This window comes from Pseudoliparis swirei, chromosome 7 (genome assembly GCF_029220125.1).
Source record: "Pseudoliparis swirei isolate HS2019 ecotype Mariana Trench chromosome 7, NWPU_hadal_v1, whole genome shotgun sequence".
NCBI lineage: Eukaryota > Metazoa > Chordata > Actinopteri > Perciformes > Liparidae > Pseudoliparis > Pseudoliparis swirei.
The window spans coordinates 24,421,783-24,438,137 of record NC_079394.1 but is presented as its reverse complement, the minus strand read 5'-3'; the positions used below and the strand labels follow the sequence as shown (position 1 = coordinate 24,438,137).

The following is a 16,355-nucleotide window of genomic DNA, read 5'->3' as shown; positions in this document are numbered from 1 at the left end:
GCATCTCGATTTCTTAAACACATCTAATCAGAGCGAAAACATGAGCAGGTGAGCGTACACTGCTGTCACACAGATGCACAGAACTGTTGTGTTCTACAGAGGAAACATGAACTCTGAATGGACAATGGAGACGAGGAAAAATAAAAATAACATGTCAGCAGTTGCCACGTATGAGCCCGACGACTCGAGTTCTTCCTCCAATGTGTCTGGTGAAGGTGACACTGCAGCGGTGACGTAGGGATGCGAAGCAGAATGAACGACTATGAGAAGACGGGATCGCAGTTAGAACGTCAGTGTTAAAGCACACGGCAAAGATACAGTGAAAGTGTGACGCCTCGTTTCGGAGGACTCGACGTGTGTCTCCGGCGTTGCCAACACCAAACATTCGCTTTTATTCTCTGGAGAAAGCTGTTGTTGCGTGGGGAATATCATGTTATACTGCGAGAAGGACGCACATTAATGTTAAATGACAGTCCTGTACAGTGCGCTGTAAAGGAAGACAAATATATATATATATAACAACATATACACTACCGTTCAAAAGTTTGGGGTCATCCAGACAATTTCGTGTCTTCCATGAAAACTCACTTTTATTTATCAAATGAATTGAAAATTGAATAGAAAATATAGTCAAGACATTGACAAGGTTAGAAATAATGATTAATATTTGAAGTATTAATTTTGTTCTTCAAACTTCAAGCTCAAAGGAAGACCAGTTGTATAGCTTATATCACCAGCATAACTGTTTTCAGCTGTGCTAACATAATTGCACAAGGGTTTTCTAATCAGATATTAGTCTTCTAAGGGGATTAGCAAACACAATGTACCATTAGAACACTGGAGTGACAGTTGATGGAAATGGGCCTCTATACACCTATGGAGATATGTCATTAGAAACCAGACGTTTCCACCTAGAATAGTCATTTACCACATTAACAATGTATAGAGTGTATTTTTGATTAATGTTATCTTTATTGAAAAAACAGTGCTTTTCTTTGAAAAATAAAGACATTTCTAAGTGACCCCAAACTTTTGAACGGTAGTGTATATATATAAAAAAGAAAATAATAACAACATGTAACACATCGCGTTCATAGGTTACTCTCCGAAGCCGTGCTTGTTTTGGAAGCAGGCTCAAAATAATCAACCCCTTCACCCATGGCCTGAAGTGACCCCTGATCTGAAACTCTTTGCTAAAAAGGCAGACGTTGTATCATTCTGTCAACCCCCTCATATGGACCACGTTCCTCCAGTAGTCAAGGACTGCTGCCGGCATCAGGTAGAAGCCATTCATGAAGTTAGTCATCATTCCGGTCACAGTAGTTTTTACTTAATAAACGTGTCTGGGGCACTGAGAAACAATAACAACCACAGGCTTGCCACAGGCTCGCGAGGAACCTGGCTGGAAAACAAATAAACATCCTGGTTTGCCGCTGGTGATACAAAGTCAAATGACCTTGGCATAACGATGCTTTTGGGAAGCCGAGCCAATGGCGATCCGTAAGCTGCGGCGGAGAGCAAAGGAGGGCATGGGGTCTCCGTTGGCCATGAGTGGCTGTGTCTCACCGTAGTGGAGCGGCAAAAGTGCTCTCAAGCGACCAATATCCCTTAGTAATTTCATTTCTGTCCAACAACAAAAGACAGGCGATAGCATTACTTTGAAATTCTCTATTAATATTCCTGGATAAGATTTCCCCATAGTCCTTTTTCAGTCACAAAATGTTTCAAGAGCTTCAGGAGAAAATTTGCAGTAATGGAATCAGAAGTAAAAGCATTAAATGTATTGTAAAACCAAACATTCAAGCACAGAAAATAAATTGACATCCAAAGCATCTGTCAGCTCTCTGGGCTGGAAGATAAAGCGAGCAAAGAAAAATGATTTTTCACAAGCACACAAACATGATGTGATGTAACGTTTAGAAATGTCAGCACTCGCTCAAATCAATTAAAACGGACATCGTTTGTACGCTCAGTGGCAGGACAATAAAATACATTTCTGATCTGCGTTATTGTAATATATTCATTTTTTCCATGACACATAAACATTTAGGAGCAAGGCCATGTGTGAAAAGGTGACGCGGTGTAAATGTCCGGGAGCGATAACGCACGGCACATAGCAACATTGAAAAGTGGACACTGGCCTGACTGAAATGTAATCCTACACGAGTAAAGACATTTAAAAAATACTGCACAATACTGGTAAAAGGAAGAAAGAACAACGACAAAAAAACACCCAAAAGTAACATAATAGTGTGTTTGCTAATGTAATTACATCAGTTTGTATTCATGTTCTAGCTTATAATCAGTGTATATATATCCACACAATTCCAGACAGCCGTGTAAAATAACCACTGCTCTGATTCACAAATATATCTTTCAATTGACGTCTCGCTGTGTTACGTGAATAGATCACGTCTGTAATGATGGGAGCTGCCGCGGTGTCGAGGGGAGGGCCACCGAGAGACCTTTGACCTCTTCTTTTCCTGTCAGCAGCTCATCATCAGCTGTCATGACACAGGCGAGGTTAACCCCCGACGGCGGGCCAGTGGAAGACATGCAGACTGTGAACGGCGGTTATCTGGTGAACGGCTGCCTTCCACCCAAACTGTTTGTTTGTAGTGTTCTTTAAAAAAAGAAAAAAAAGGGAAAAAAAGCCCCAAAGGAGGGGGAAAACCTGCCCCGGGGGCCCCCGGGCATCAGTGGGAAAAAAAGCCTTTTTTTTCTTTTTAAAAAAAAGGGGTTTAAAGGTCCAAATTCCAATTCCGGTCCCCCAGTTAAAGTTTTTTACTTTAAAAAAAAAAAAAAAAAAAGGGCTTGTTTTTTTTTCTGGAAAGGCCCCCTTAAAAGGGAAAAAAACCCAACCCGGTTCCAAAAATTTTTTCCAAGGGCCCTGGTTCGGAAAAAAAATTTAAAATTTGGGGGGTTGCCGCGGGAAAAAAAGGGGGGGAAGGAGCCCTTTTGGCCTCTTTTTTTTGGGAACCCAGCCAACGGCTGCCCTTAAACAGGGGGAGGAAAAGGGACGCGGGCCCTTTGGGCCATGGGGGCCTGTGAACCCCGGGGGTTAGGGGGAAAAGGGCCTCCCTTCCCCAACCCAAAACCCCTTTTGTTTTTAAAATTTCTTTAAAAAAAAAAAAAAAAAAGGAAGCCTTTGCTTTTCATTTTTTCCTGGAAAATTTTTCCCCCTTTTTTCCCCTTTTTTCCCGCACTTGTGGAAGTTCAGGGAAAACAAAAAAAAAAAAACACTTAAATGGAGTAAAAAACCTTAAAGCACGAAAAAAATTTGACTTCCAAACCCCATCGCGGGGTTCGGGGGAAGAAAACCGGCCGCCCCGGGGGTGGTTTAAGGGGTTTAAAAAAGAGGAAAATAATTAAAAGGAATTTTTGTCGTCTCGGAAATAAAATTTTCGTTTGGTTTTTTAAATATACTTTTTTCCCATGAAAAAAATTTAGGAAAAAAAATTTAAAATTTTCCGGTGTGTTGGGGAATAAGCCCCGGTAAAATTAAAAGGGGCCGGGTTTTTCAAATTTTCCAACGTAAAAAATTTTAAAAATCTAAAATAGGGGAAAAGGGGGGGGTTTCTAATAGTGTGGCAAGAATTTACATCTTTTGGTTTATTTTTGGATAACAGGTTTAACCAAATTCCGCCGCCGTAAAATCCCTGTCGCCCCCAAAAATTTCTTTAAATTCCGCCCGGGAGGAAAAGGAACTTGAAGGGGGAAGCCCGGGTGGGGGACCCCGAGGGAGGGCCCCCCCGACGCCCCCCTTTCAGCCCTTCCCCACGGGGGCCAAAGCCAGGAGCTTGGGGGTTTTGGTAAGGCCCTTTCCCCCCAAAACCTGGGGGTTTTTTTAAAAAAAAAGGGAAAAAAAGCCCCGGGGTTTTTCCGTCACCTTTTAAAAACTTTTTTAGTTTTTGTCGGGGGCCCCGGTAACCACCCCCCCCCCTTTTCCTCCTCCTCCCTCCTCCTCCCCTCCTCCCCCCCCCCCCACCCCAACTTTGGGGTTTGGGGTTGGTGGTTGCCCGCTAAAAGAAAGGAAAGAAAAAGGTTTTTGACCCCGAGGAATTTTCCGGGGGAAAAAACCCAAAAGAGGGTTTGGGAAAAGCAGAAAATTAAAGCGCCAAAGGGCCCCGTAAGGGGTTTGTAGTGCAACAAGTGGGGGGGGGCGCCCCCCGGTCTTTCCCGAATGCTCGGTTTGGGAAATGACAGAGGTTTTGCCAACCCCCCACTCGGCCTTCCCCATTGGCCACTGTGGGGAGGGGAACTAGGGGGGAAAGGCCACGGGGGGGCCCAGGAGGGGCCACCGCCCGGCCCTCCTAAAACCCCCCAGGGGAATTTCCAAATGAAAACCGGGGTTTGTTAGCCTCGGCCCCTGGAACCGGGGGCCCAAAAGGCCGGGAAGGGCCCCCGGGTTGTCATTAAAAGGCCTTTTCCCCCCTGGGGCCGGAAAACCCCCTTTTTTCCCCTCCCCTCCCCTTTTCCTCCCCTTCCCCTCCCCCAACCCCAAAACATAGGGGGGCCCCGGCCAATAAAAGCCAAGGAAAAAGGTCTAAACCCCGGGGGCCCAATGCCGCCGAAAAAGAGGAGGGGAAAGAAGGAGAAAGGGGCCCCCCACCACCTTTTTTGAAAGCAAACGGGTGCCGGGCCGGGGGGTTGGCTTTAAATTCCCCCCCGGGAAGCAAGATTTTCCGAATCCCAAATCCCCTTCCCCAATTTGGGCCCGGGGGGGGAAATTTTCACCCCCCAAGGGCCCCTGGGGGAACACTTTTTACCTGATAGTTTGGGCAGGGGGGAAAAAAAAAGTAAAGGTTTTTAAAAAAAATAAACACGCGATTAAATTAGACTTAGGTCCGGAAGGGAAAAGGGGCAGTTGGGCCCGGGTTGTCTAAATAAAAGGGCCCTTTTTCCAGGTAAAACAAACCCCTTTAAAATTTCTTTCCCTCCCCCTTTTGGGGGGGCCCAGAGGCGTTAAAAGGAAACCCCAAAACGACCCCAGGGAAAAAAAAAAAAAATTTCAAAAAATTTACAGCCCAAACCGGTTAAAAGGAGACCCGTTGATAAACAGGGGAAACCCCCCTTTCCTTTTTTTTTAGAAAGGGGAAGGGGGGCCCCGATGACCAGGTTGGGTAGCCCAAAGGAAAGGAAGCCCCCCTGTGGAAAAGGGGGGGTTTTTTCCCCCCATTCAAAAAGGAATGTCAATCCTGCGGGGGTTTGCGGGGTGAAAAAAAGAAGGGGGGGGGGAAAGGAACAAAAGAGAGCGGGCGGCTTAACATTCAGACAGGGCCCCAATTGGGGGCGGGGCCCCCTTTTCCCCCCGCTGAATTAACCTTTAAAAGTAAAATTTAAGGGAACCTTCAGAAAGAATTTTTTAACTGGCCCCGTTTCCTGGGTAAGAGGCCTTTAAAGGAACCACGGAAGGGGCAAAACGGGAAATCCAAATATTGTCGGAAAAAGGGATGTGTTTTTTGAGACCCCCCGTTGATGTCAGGGGGGATTTCGTTCCACCAAAAGGGACCCGGGAAACCCCCCGGGCGGGAGAACGTTTAGCCCAGGGGGAAAGTTCCCCAAGGGGGTTCTTTCCCGGGGCGGGGGAAACGGGCCGGGGTATGCGGGTGCCCGAACCCGGGGATGTAAAAGGGGGCCCAAAACCCGGGGTAACCCAAATGTTTTGAAGGGGATCCGGGCACCCCAAAACCTAAAAAAATGAAAAAACAAAAAGGAACACCTGTGGTCAACCCCAGAGTGGATTTAAGCCCGGTGCTTTTTTTTTTAACCAAAACGGGTGGGGAAGTTTCCTGCTTTTCCCTGAGCGTGGGGAGCTGGGGGCCCCAGGGGCCAGGGAAAGGTTGGGATTAAGGCGGAAGTGGGCTGGGGAAAATAAAGGGGGTTTTGGTTTGAAAAAACGGTTTTAAGGCCCTTTTGGGGTTTGACCGCTCCCCGGATTAAAGGGGCCCCAAAATACGTGAAAAAATTTTTTACGACCCGGCCGGGAAGGGGCGCCTGGGGGAAACCGGGGATACAGCTTGGGTGGCCCGGGCCCACCTTTTAAAATCCAAAACCCCAAAGGAAAAAGTTCCAACCGGGGAAGGATTGGCAAAAAATTCCACCACCCACACCGGGTTTTGGGGCCAAAAACAAAACCCTCCCCTTGCCCCCTTTGGCCCGGGAAAGGGGTTTCCCCGGGAAAACAACATTTTTCCCACCATTTAAAAAACCCAGAAAAAAACCTTTTTAAAAATTAGTTAATTTTTTTTCCCCAATTTTAAAGTGTCCTTTTGGGGTTTTTTTGGAAAACCAAAAGAAAATTCCCTTTAAGGGGGAAATTAAAAACACTACACACACACACACACACACACACTTAAAGACACTCCATTTGCACAGACCTGTCCGGTGTCGTGGTATATGTACACTGGCAGGTTGAGACTCCCCCGCGTCGTTCTTCACGATGACAGTTGCCGTGACCTTGGTGTTGTCGCCGCCGCCGGCTGCGATCTTTGCGAGGTTGATTGGTACAGAAAACGTGTCGGCCGGGTAAAGTTTGGACTGTCGATTTTCCTCGGTAACTTCATAACCTGTGATCTGACCGTGGCTCTGTCTTCGTGTCAGAGGCTGGAAGGAAGTCAGGAAAACAGATCGAGAGTAAAAAGGAGAAAGAAGAAAGAAAGCCAGAGACAAAGGAGAAAGATTCAAACAGAGGGACTGTGGGAGGAGCTTGCATCGTCTGATTGTGGTCTATGTGAACATGCTGTCACTATGTGCTCCTTGCAGTAAAACTAAAACAACAAATTGTCAATTGTAAAATCTAAAATCAAAAAGCTAAAACGATTTAATTCAAAGACAAAAACAGAAGAAACAAATACCTTCCAAATGACCCGCCCGGTGTCGTCTTTGTTTATCCACATCCAGACATCAAGAGAATCTGGAACTGAGAGGAGAAGAAAGCAACATTAAAATCAACAATGGCACCGCTGCTGTTGCTTTGTAATTAAATAAATTACAATAAGAGGATGAACACGAAAAAACTAAAACATTTTGAGCTTGAGAGCTTATTATTGATCTTGGAAACAGCACTTTGACGTTGGTTTTACCGTATTAAAATGTCTTGTCCACCTTCTTTTGTGACCGACAAACTCAAAAAACTACATTTATACTTCAGAGCAATTAGTATTTCTGATTTAGCAAGATCATATCAGCATGGAGCAACACTATTAATAGCTACAAGTCAAACACATGACCCTGCTGTCACTTGACTGATGCCCGTTTATGGTGGGGCAGAAACAATAAGTCGATCTTTGATTGATGTTCAATTTATCATTGAAGTTTTTTGCTCCATACATGAATTAGTTCCATCTTGAAAATGTGAGAACTTGCTTTCCATCGGTTTGGGTTTCCGGATTAAAACAAGCAATCTGAAGACACCACTCTGGGCATCTTGTGATGTGCACCCTTTTCAATAATTACAAAACGTTTAAAGACTAAACCATTATTCAAAGACTGAAAATCAGACCTGAAATGAAAAGAGTTACCACAAATAAACCCTTTACCAGAAGTGTTGGTTCGGGGGTTGAACCCCTTTGTAATCCCTCCCAACCCCGGGTTCAGGTCCGACAGGAACACCGACCGCAGGCCCAGACCGGAGAAGGTACGCTGGACACACACGAGGAGGACATTTGTGTTACCGCCTGGGACATGGGGCGAGGGGCAAAACCATGCAGATGGCGCCCCTCGTGAGGGAGCGGGTCGGCCGCCCGGTTGCAACGGACGTGTGTTCCGACAATGGGAGTGATGTGTCACACACACACACACACACCTTTGTTTTGTACCCTTGCGAGGTGAGCTCGACCTGGCAGACAAGAGCCACAGAGGAATAGCTGCCGTACTTCCACCGCCACCGCAGAGTGGCGTTCCAGGCACGGACCGCCGAGTTCAGGTTCTCTGGCGCTACTGGGAACACTGGGGACAAAGGGTGACACAACCAGTCAGTGTACTGACTGTGTGTACTTATGTCCCTAGTATGTCCCTGTTTACCGATAATCTGAATACAAAATAAAAACTAGAACGGGCACGGGGCCATCCCCGGCATATCACAAGATTGGGCATTGAATTATGAACATTTGGCATTAGCTGCATGCCAATTGATAAAAAATTTTCCGCTATGGTAAAAAGAAGATGTTGACCTTTTCATAACCTTGACCTTGACCTTTGACCCGATCGATCCCAAAATCTAATCAAATGGTCCCCGGATAATAACCAATCATCCCACCAAATTTCATGCGATTCGGTTTAATACTTTTAAAAATACAAATAAATAAATAAATACACGGCGATCAAAACATAACCTTCCGCATTTTCAATGCGAAGGTAATAACATACTATAAATTCTTCCGTTGATTTTGGTCAGTACCTCTGTGGCTGAGCTCGGCAGAGTCAGTGAGCACGTGGCGGCCGAGAGGATTCACGGCCACCAGCGTCCAGTTGCCCTCCCACTGGGCCGCACTGCACTCTCTCTGCTTCTCCTTCGCGTTGCTCACTGTACAGTTCCTGCAAAAAGGGTAAAACGTTTTTTATAATTTTTTTTTTTTTAAAGAGCATCCATCCATTTATTCTCATCCGCTTAATCCAGGGTCGGGTCGCGAGGGCAGCAGAACAGATTGTTTTATAGAACAGATGACGATAAAATAAAGAGCAGATTCGCTGAGGATGTGAGAATCAAAACAACTTAATTTAATGGGAAATAAAATGGAACCACTTCACGTACTCGGTCTAACCTCACAGGTGCAAACACATTCATAATGCAACTGGGTTCCTGTAAACGCTGTGGCCGATCAATGTGAGATGCCAGTGGTTACTTAGACTGAGTGCATTATCGTTCTCATCATCCCCGTCTTCTCTCTCTTCGCTGATTTGTGTTTTCTCCCGTTTTTGGGGGAAAACCCCTAAAAAATGGGGGTTTTTTAACAAATGCAAAAACTTGGCTTTTGGGATTTTTGTTCCGCCCCAAAAAAAATAACCTTTTTCCCGTCTGCCGGGTTTAAAATTTGTGTTTTTCTTTTTGTTTTCCCCTGGGCCACAGGAAGGGGAAACTTAGTTTAAAAATCCCCCAAATAAAAAGGGGTTGGGGGCACCCAAAATTTAATGGGTTCACATTTGGAATTTTTAGAAAAAACAAATTTTTCTCCAAGGTTCCCCTTTTTTGGTGTTTTTAAAAAAATTTAAAAAGTTGGGGGAAGGTTCTCGGTTGTGGTGTGTGAAATGGGAAGAATTTGAAATTTGGGCTGGCTTTTGGGTTTTTCCAAAAAAGGGACCAAAAATTTTTACCTTTTGGATTAAAATTCCCTTTTTAAAATTTTTTGGCCCCGGGGCCCTTTCTAAGTCTCCCCCGCTGTGCCCTTGGAACCCCCAATTTTTTTTAAACTTAAAAGAAGGGCTTTTCCTGGTTAAAGTAGCGTTTCCCCGCGGTAACCCCCGGTTTTTCCTTTTCCTCCCCGGGACCATTTTTTTGGGGCCGATCCCCCCCGTCCCTTGGGGAGTGGATCTTAAAAGGGGCAAAATTTAACACCACACGGAACACAACCAGGGTTTCCGGGAAAAGGGTCTTTTAATGAAAAAAAAGTTGGAAAATTTTGGGGGTGGAACAGAATGGGTTGGTTCCCGGGTTTTGTTTCGGAAGTTTTTTGGAGGCCGGGGTTTGGCTAATTTTGGGACCAAAAAAGGGCTTTTTTTTCTTTTGGGGGTTTCGGTATTTGAAAGTTTCCAAATTTCCCCCAACGCAACCAAATGGGGTTCCCAAATTTTGGGTTTTTTGGGGTACACTGGGTTTTTGTTTGGGGAAATTTTTGGGTTTTCCTGAAAAAAAATTTTTAAAATGAAAAAAGGCAAAAGGGGAAAGGTTTAAAAAAGATTAAAATTTGGGGAAAAAAAATTTTGTTTCTTTAAAATTTCAAAGGAAACCCTTTTTAAAAGTTAATACCCTAAATTTTTTAGGCAACCCTAATTCCCCCGGGTTTTTAATTAAAAAGGGGGTTTTTTGATTAAAAACAAAGTTCCCTGAAAAAACAGTTATCAAAAAGAAAAAAAGAATTTCAATGAAATAATTTAAAAAGGGAAATTTTTTCCAAATTCAAGTTTGGGAAAATTTTTGATTTAATTTTAAAATTTTTTTTAAAAAGGGTTTTCTTTAAAAATTAAAATCTTTTTAAGGGGATTCCCCAAAAAAATGTAATTGGAAACCCCCTGGAAATATCTGAAAAAGGGGTCCATCACCTTTGGAGTTTTCATTTGGGGAAACCCCGAGGTTCCACCCAGGTAGTTCCCCTTTTCCCCCCTTTAAGGAAAGTTTTGGGTTAAAAAAAAAATGTTTAAAATTTATTGGGGGGAAAAAAGTGCTTTTCCCCTTTTAAAAATAAAGTTTATTTCAAAATGGGGTCCCAAAACTTTTGAAAAAATTTTTTTCAATTTTTTTTGAACCCTTAAAGGGACCTATTTAATCCTTCCCTTGTTTCTTTGAGCCCCGGGGAAATTCTGACGGAAGAAAACGGGAATAGAAAGGTTCCCACGGGGGGTTTTTTTCCCGTTCCAAAAATGGGGGGGCCCCCGCCCCTGGGTTCACCGGGGGACGGGAAACCCCTCCTGGGCAGGGAAATAAAGGGGAAAAAAGGAAAAATAAAATAATGAAAAATTTGAAAGTTTTCCCCTTAAGCCCGTTCCCTTTAATTGGGGGGGTGTCCCCCACCCCCAAAGGGGGCCCGTCGGGCCCCGCAGAGGCAAAGAGGGGGGAATTTTTCCCCCCAAACAACCCCCGGTTTTTTAAAAAATTAAAAGGACCAAAAAATTTTAAAAAAATCCTTCCGGTTGCCCAATCAGGTTTTCCCTTAAAAGGGGGGATTAAATGGGGGGGCGGGGACGAAAAAACGCCTTTTTCTGGGAAGGTGGGTGGAAGGAGAAAGCCACGGGGGGCGGTTTCTTGGGGGGGTTCGTTCCCCCGAACCCAAAGAGGTGCCCTCCTCCCAAAGGGAGGATAGGAAAGCCGCTGGGTCAGAGGATGCTGTTCCATGTTCCTTATCCAGTTCACCTGTACTAAAGGTAGTATATGTAAGAAGTGGACGTCGTCACCTTTTGGTTTGTGGACTGCTACTTTGAGGCTTTGGGTTTGGTTTGGAGAAAGAACCATCAAATACTGAATGAGACACTTTTTGGGTTGTAATTTACTTTTTAGGATCTGAAAAGCCACTGTGAAAAGGGTTCAAGTTGGAAGACGAAAACACGGACAACTACCGAACAACGCCGTGGTCGAGACCTGTCAATCACACGGGTAGCCACGCCCCTAACCATACCCTGCTTTATGGTCTATTTGACTTTGTATTGACCGTCATTTTCTAAATGAACATCAGGCTATATTTGTAACAGTTTAGCTCAGCACCTTCCTTTTTGTATTATTTGTTTTCATCCTGTCTCACTAACTGTCACGTCATTCCAGATCCTGCTTCCCATCTCGTCAATCCAACTCCCCTCACCTGCCTCTGATCACCTCGTTAGTCCCTCATTACCTTCACCTGGTCTTCATGCCCATCGCACCTGTTGCCCATTCCCTAATTAGTCCCCGTCTACTCAGGTTCCCTCACTTGCACTTGTCCTCTGCCAGGTTGTCTTGTGTTTTTCCGACCGAGCCCTCGAGCGTTCCACAGTGCGTTGATTCTGTCTGTTCCGTTCCTGACGACGCTCTCAGTAAAGGATCTTTATTTGCGTTATTGTCTCCTGAGTCGTGCATTTGGGTCCACCCTAATCCCACCGTGACAATATTGAAGAAAACCTTAACCTAGAGATTGAGACCATAAACTTGTGTTGACAATGTTTACTGAGGGAATAACTCCAGAGAGAAGGAGCGTGATTTTCAAATAGATTTCTTTACAATCAAACTTATTTTTGCAACCGCCCTGCTGGCCATTTAAAAGAACGACAGTGTGAGGCACTTCCGCATCGTCTTGGTTTTGATGGCGCTCTCGTAACAACTGGAGCCGTCTCCTCGTATTGGTAGTTTCTGACGTTTTTACAGACCAAAGGGTTCATCGAAAATGATCAACAGATTCATCTTTAATGATAATAATCATTGGTTTCAGCCCTTATTAAAGAACATGATCAAAAACAACGGAACCAACAAAACCACCATTAAAAACAGGGACGAAAGAAGAAGACAAAGTGTTTCAGATTGCCTTCTGAAAAATAAATAAATAGGTTGACAGCAAAAAAACATCCAGGGGGGGGGGGAATGCTAAGGTCAGTTAATGTCTAGCCTGCAGTTGATGTGACCGCTGTCCTCTCGACAAATATAAAGACAAGGCGCCAGATTGGAGCACAAAATGAGATGTTGCAATAAAAGTGCCGCGGCCCTGACGAGCCCGCGGGTGAATGTTCAGCGTCTTCTCATTGTCGGCCATCGTGTGTTTAACTGTGACTAAGATGCTGCAGTACAGTTTATCTGGTTTCCCTTTGAGACAGGCTGGGACAGGCCGACGCAGAGCTCTCAAGCGCCCGCCAAGCCCACGACTTCCACATCATGACCTCAGCGCAGAATACGTAAACACACACACACACACACACACACACACACGAGCAAATCCTGTTTCTTTTTTTGGAGATAATTTAACAAAAGAATCTCACCATCCCAAACTAAAAGTGTCTTTGGCAAAACAAACAAGCCAGTGGATACGTTTTTTTTAAAAGAAGAAAAAAAGAAAAAAGACGAAACAAGCTGCTGCAGGTGCCAAATGCTCCCGGTGAACGGCGCGGAACAAAAATACTGGTTTAAAGCAAGGGAAAGCTTCAGTTATTGGAAAGGAGGAGAGACAAACTGTTGTTGTTGTTGTTCTTCTTGTTTTTCAAGCCGGCTTATCTCAGTGAATAGCTCAATGTTCCATTTCAAACCACCAGTTGTTTTTGTGTCACCGTTATCGTGACCTTGGGGGCCGACGCAGATACAGAGATAACATGCGAGGATAAAGGCAAGTGGATACTGGACCTACTGACATGTGTGTAGGGCAGATTAAAAAAAGGATTCCCGGGAGCTTTTTGAAAACATAAGTACACATATAAATTTTATATATCTTTTTTTATAAACCAAAAGCAAAAAAAAATTGAGTAAAAACAGCAAGATGACACAACACAGCCTGTTTACGAAGTCGAAAAGGAACATGTCGTGAATCATTTCTTCGGTACGCTGTGGACCTTTCCCTTCCTGCTAGACCGTTTTGCGGCAGCGGGAGCGAGGGAGGAGTCGTGGCTCCTAAAGTGGTTTCACATATGGTGTTAAATGAGCAAATTAAACCTAAATGCATGAAGGAAAGAAGGCCACGTCCTTCCAGTTGCCTGGTTTGAATGCCCAATCATTTATTTTCCCTTTCTTTCTTTTTTTAAAAATTGCATTGTAACAGCCGGCAGCCGGCTGCTGATATGGATATTATATAAACACTGCAGAGCCTCCATCGAGCAACTTGGCTGTGACCGCAGCCAAGAACACACAACAGAAGCCCTGCTCTGAGTGCGGCTTCCTTGACGTGAGGAACACGGACATTTGGCTGGCTTTTTTTATCTTCTTCTGCTGTGTTGCTGGCTTCAACATCACCTCCTGCTGAAACTCAGAGGCACGGCTCCACATACATCCAGCTGTGTGGAGTCAGTGTTTCAGACGTGTGTCTGAACCAAAAAGAGCTTTCTGAGCCCGTTGCAGGTCTTCTGGGTTCCTGCATGAAAAGAAAAGTCCTCGATCTTAACGATTTCCCCCAACTTCGGCACCACAGCGAAACATTTCTACAATCTCCAATTGATCCTAATAACATTTGAGCACAGTGCACTGATGGGAAGTCGGGGGGGAGAAATGGCCACAGATTCTGGGAAATCTCACCACGAAACTGATAGCTACAAATGCACATCAACAACACGCCAATCAATATTTCTCTGCCGGGCTCCGATCCTTGTCCTTGCAGCGGTAATAAATGTGGCCATCGACTACACGATAAATGAACCCACAAGGAGGGTGCCGTTACTTAAAAACCAAGGCCGGACCTCATCCGTGTGCCTGCTGTCGTTCTATTTTAGGACGTAACAAAAGCTGAGCGAACAAACAGCGCCTCGCTCAACACTGCGCTTTGCCACGGCTCCGTTTGACCGTTCAGCTGCGCCAGTCGGTCTCTGGAAGTTAAGCCGTGGAAAATGTCAAAGTGCGCACACAAAATATACTGCGCACGACTGACCGCCCTGTGATGCAATCATTTCTCGGAACCCGAATTTGCTCAGTGCCGAAAGGCCTCACCCGTCCCCGCTGTTTCCACAGGAACTAAACTGGTCGTCAAATATTGAATAATCTCAGTCAGGACGTGCAAAACAGAGTTTTTAGTGGGGGGGGGGGGGGTGTTCACAGTTACTTGCATGCTCAAATATTGTGCGTGTTCTCTTCGCCATGGAACTAATGGTAAAGTAATATAATGGTATTTCTGAGAAAAGAAAAGTCACCTATTCACATTTTGTCAACCTATAACTTGATCAAACACCAGTTTTAGCCTAAAAGACAGTATGAAGTGGAATGTTATCCCCACTGGAGACAACACCAGGACAACAAATGTCAAAGAAAAAATTATAATTGGGTGGCGCAGCAAAGTTTACTTCAAACTACATCAGATTCTTTTATGCACTTTGCCCCGGGGCAGTGGTAGAGTTGTACCATGACGCAACAATCACAGCCACCAACCTTTCAGCACCTTACTATCACAGCCACATTTGTTTTAAGCCAATAATTAAATCTCTGTTTATAAACTGTTTTCTTTCCTAAAACTGTGTGAGCTGAGGCCAAAACTCAGGAAAAAACAACCTGTGTGTGTACGTTCTCGGCCTCGACTGAGCGCCGCTGTCATTGCGCTGTCATACGATGGCCGCCACGACCAAAGACGTGCGCGCACAGAGCCTCCAGTGTGCTGCGGAACTGTGGTGACATTTTGAAACACGAGCTAAAGTGGCCGCTAATTATGTTTGACCCTCGAACGGAGCGAGAGAGAAGACCGGATGCGAGCGAGATTAAGTGAAAAGCGGAGAGAGTTTACAGCCGAGCGTGTGCTCTGACCTCAGAGGAGAGGGGACATTCAGTCCTGTGTGTGTGTTCAAGATTCAAGATTCAAGATGTTTTATTTGTCACATACACACACAGGGTGTGCAGTGAAATGAAAGTGGCAATGCTCAGCAGGAATGTGCAAGGGCAACAAGTACACACTATTTACAATAAAAAAACCACAATATTTACAGTAAGTGTGTGTGTGTGTGTGTGTGTGTGTGTGGGTCTATGTGGGGGTCCTGGTGAGGTCGGAGTTCACAATCCTGATGGCCTGAGGAAAGAAACTCCGTCTCAGTCTCTGTTCTTGCAGCGTGACTACGGAGGCGCCTGCCTGACCGCAGCAGCTGAAACAGTCTGTTGTTGGGGTGGTGAGGATCCTTCATGATCCTGCCGGCTCTGGTTCTGCACCTCCTGGTGTACAAGTCCTGCAGGGTGGGGAGTGTAGTTCCAATAGTGCGTTCAGCCGAACGCACTACTCTCTGCAGAGCCTTCCTGTCCTGGGGGAGCAGTTGCCAAACCAGGCTGTGATGCTTCCCGTCAGGACGCGCTCTCTACAGCTCCAGAGTAGAAGGACTGAAGGATCCTCTGGGAAACTTTAAATTTCCTCAGCTGCCTGAGGTGGTAGAGGCGCTGCCTTGCCTTTCTCACCAGAGTGTCTGTGTTCGTTGACCATGTCAGATCCTCGGTGATGTGGACTCCCAGGTATTTATACCGCTCACCCCTCTCCACAGTAGTCCCGTTAATCCCCAGTGGTGAGTACGTCCTCTGTTGTTGTGCCCTCCTAAAGTCCACAATCAGCTCCTTGGTTTTGGTGATATTCATGATGAGGCAGTTGTCCTGGCACCAGAGTGACAGATCAGCAACTTCCTCCAGGTAGGCCTTCTCGTCGTTGTCGGAGATCAGGCCCACCACCACTGTGTCATCCGCAAACTTGATGATGGTGTTGGAGCTGAACCTGGCCACACAGTCATGTGTGTACAGGGAGTACAGTAGGGGGCTGAGACGCAACCCTGGGGGATCCTGTGTTCAGGGTGAGGTTTGGAGGTGTCTGCCCACCCTGACCACCTGTGGCCTGGAGGTCAGGTAGTCCAGGATCCTAGGACACAGAAGGGTGGTCAGTCCCAGCTCAATCAGCTTGCCTGCCAGTCTGGGGGACTATGGTGTTGAAAGCTGAACTATAATCAATGAACAGCAGTCTCACATAGCCCCCTCTGGCTGTCCAGATGAGAGAGTGTGGTGTGCAGTACCTGGAGACAGCATC

At 45.5% G+C, this 16,355-nt stretch overlaps 1 long non-coding RNA gene and 1 pseudogene across 1 annotated transcript; one reads left to right on the top strand and one right to left on the bottom strand.

Annotated features, from left to right (window-relative positions):
* LOC130196989 (kelch-like protein 10) overlaps positions 1–16,355 on the top strand; it is a 94,319-nt pseudogene that overhangs the window by 47,104 nt on the left and 30,860 nt on the right.
* Positions 7,591–8,802, bottom strand: LOC130197018 (uncharacterized). The gene is made up of 3 exons (XR_008832357.1): positions 8,402–8,802; positions 7,808–7,950; positions 7,591–7,644 (listed from the first exon to the last, which is right to left on the bottom strand). It is a non-coding gene; the product is annotated as an uncharacterized LOC130197018 (long non-coding RNA).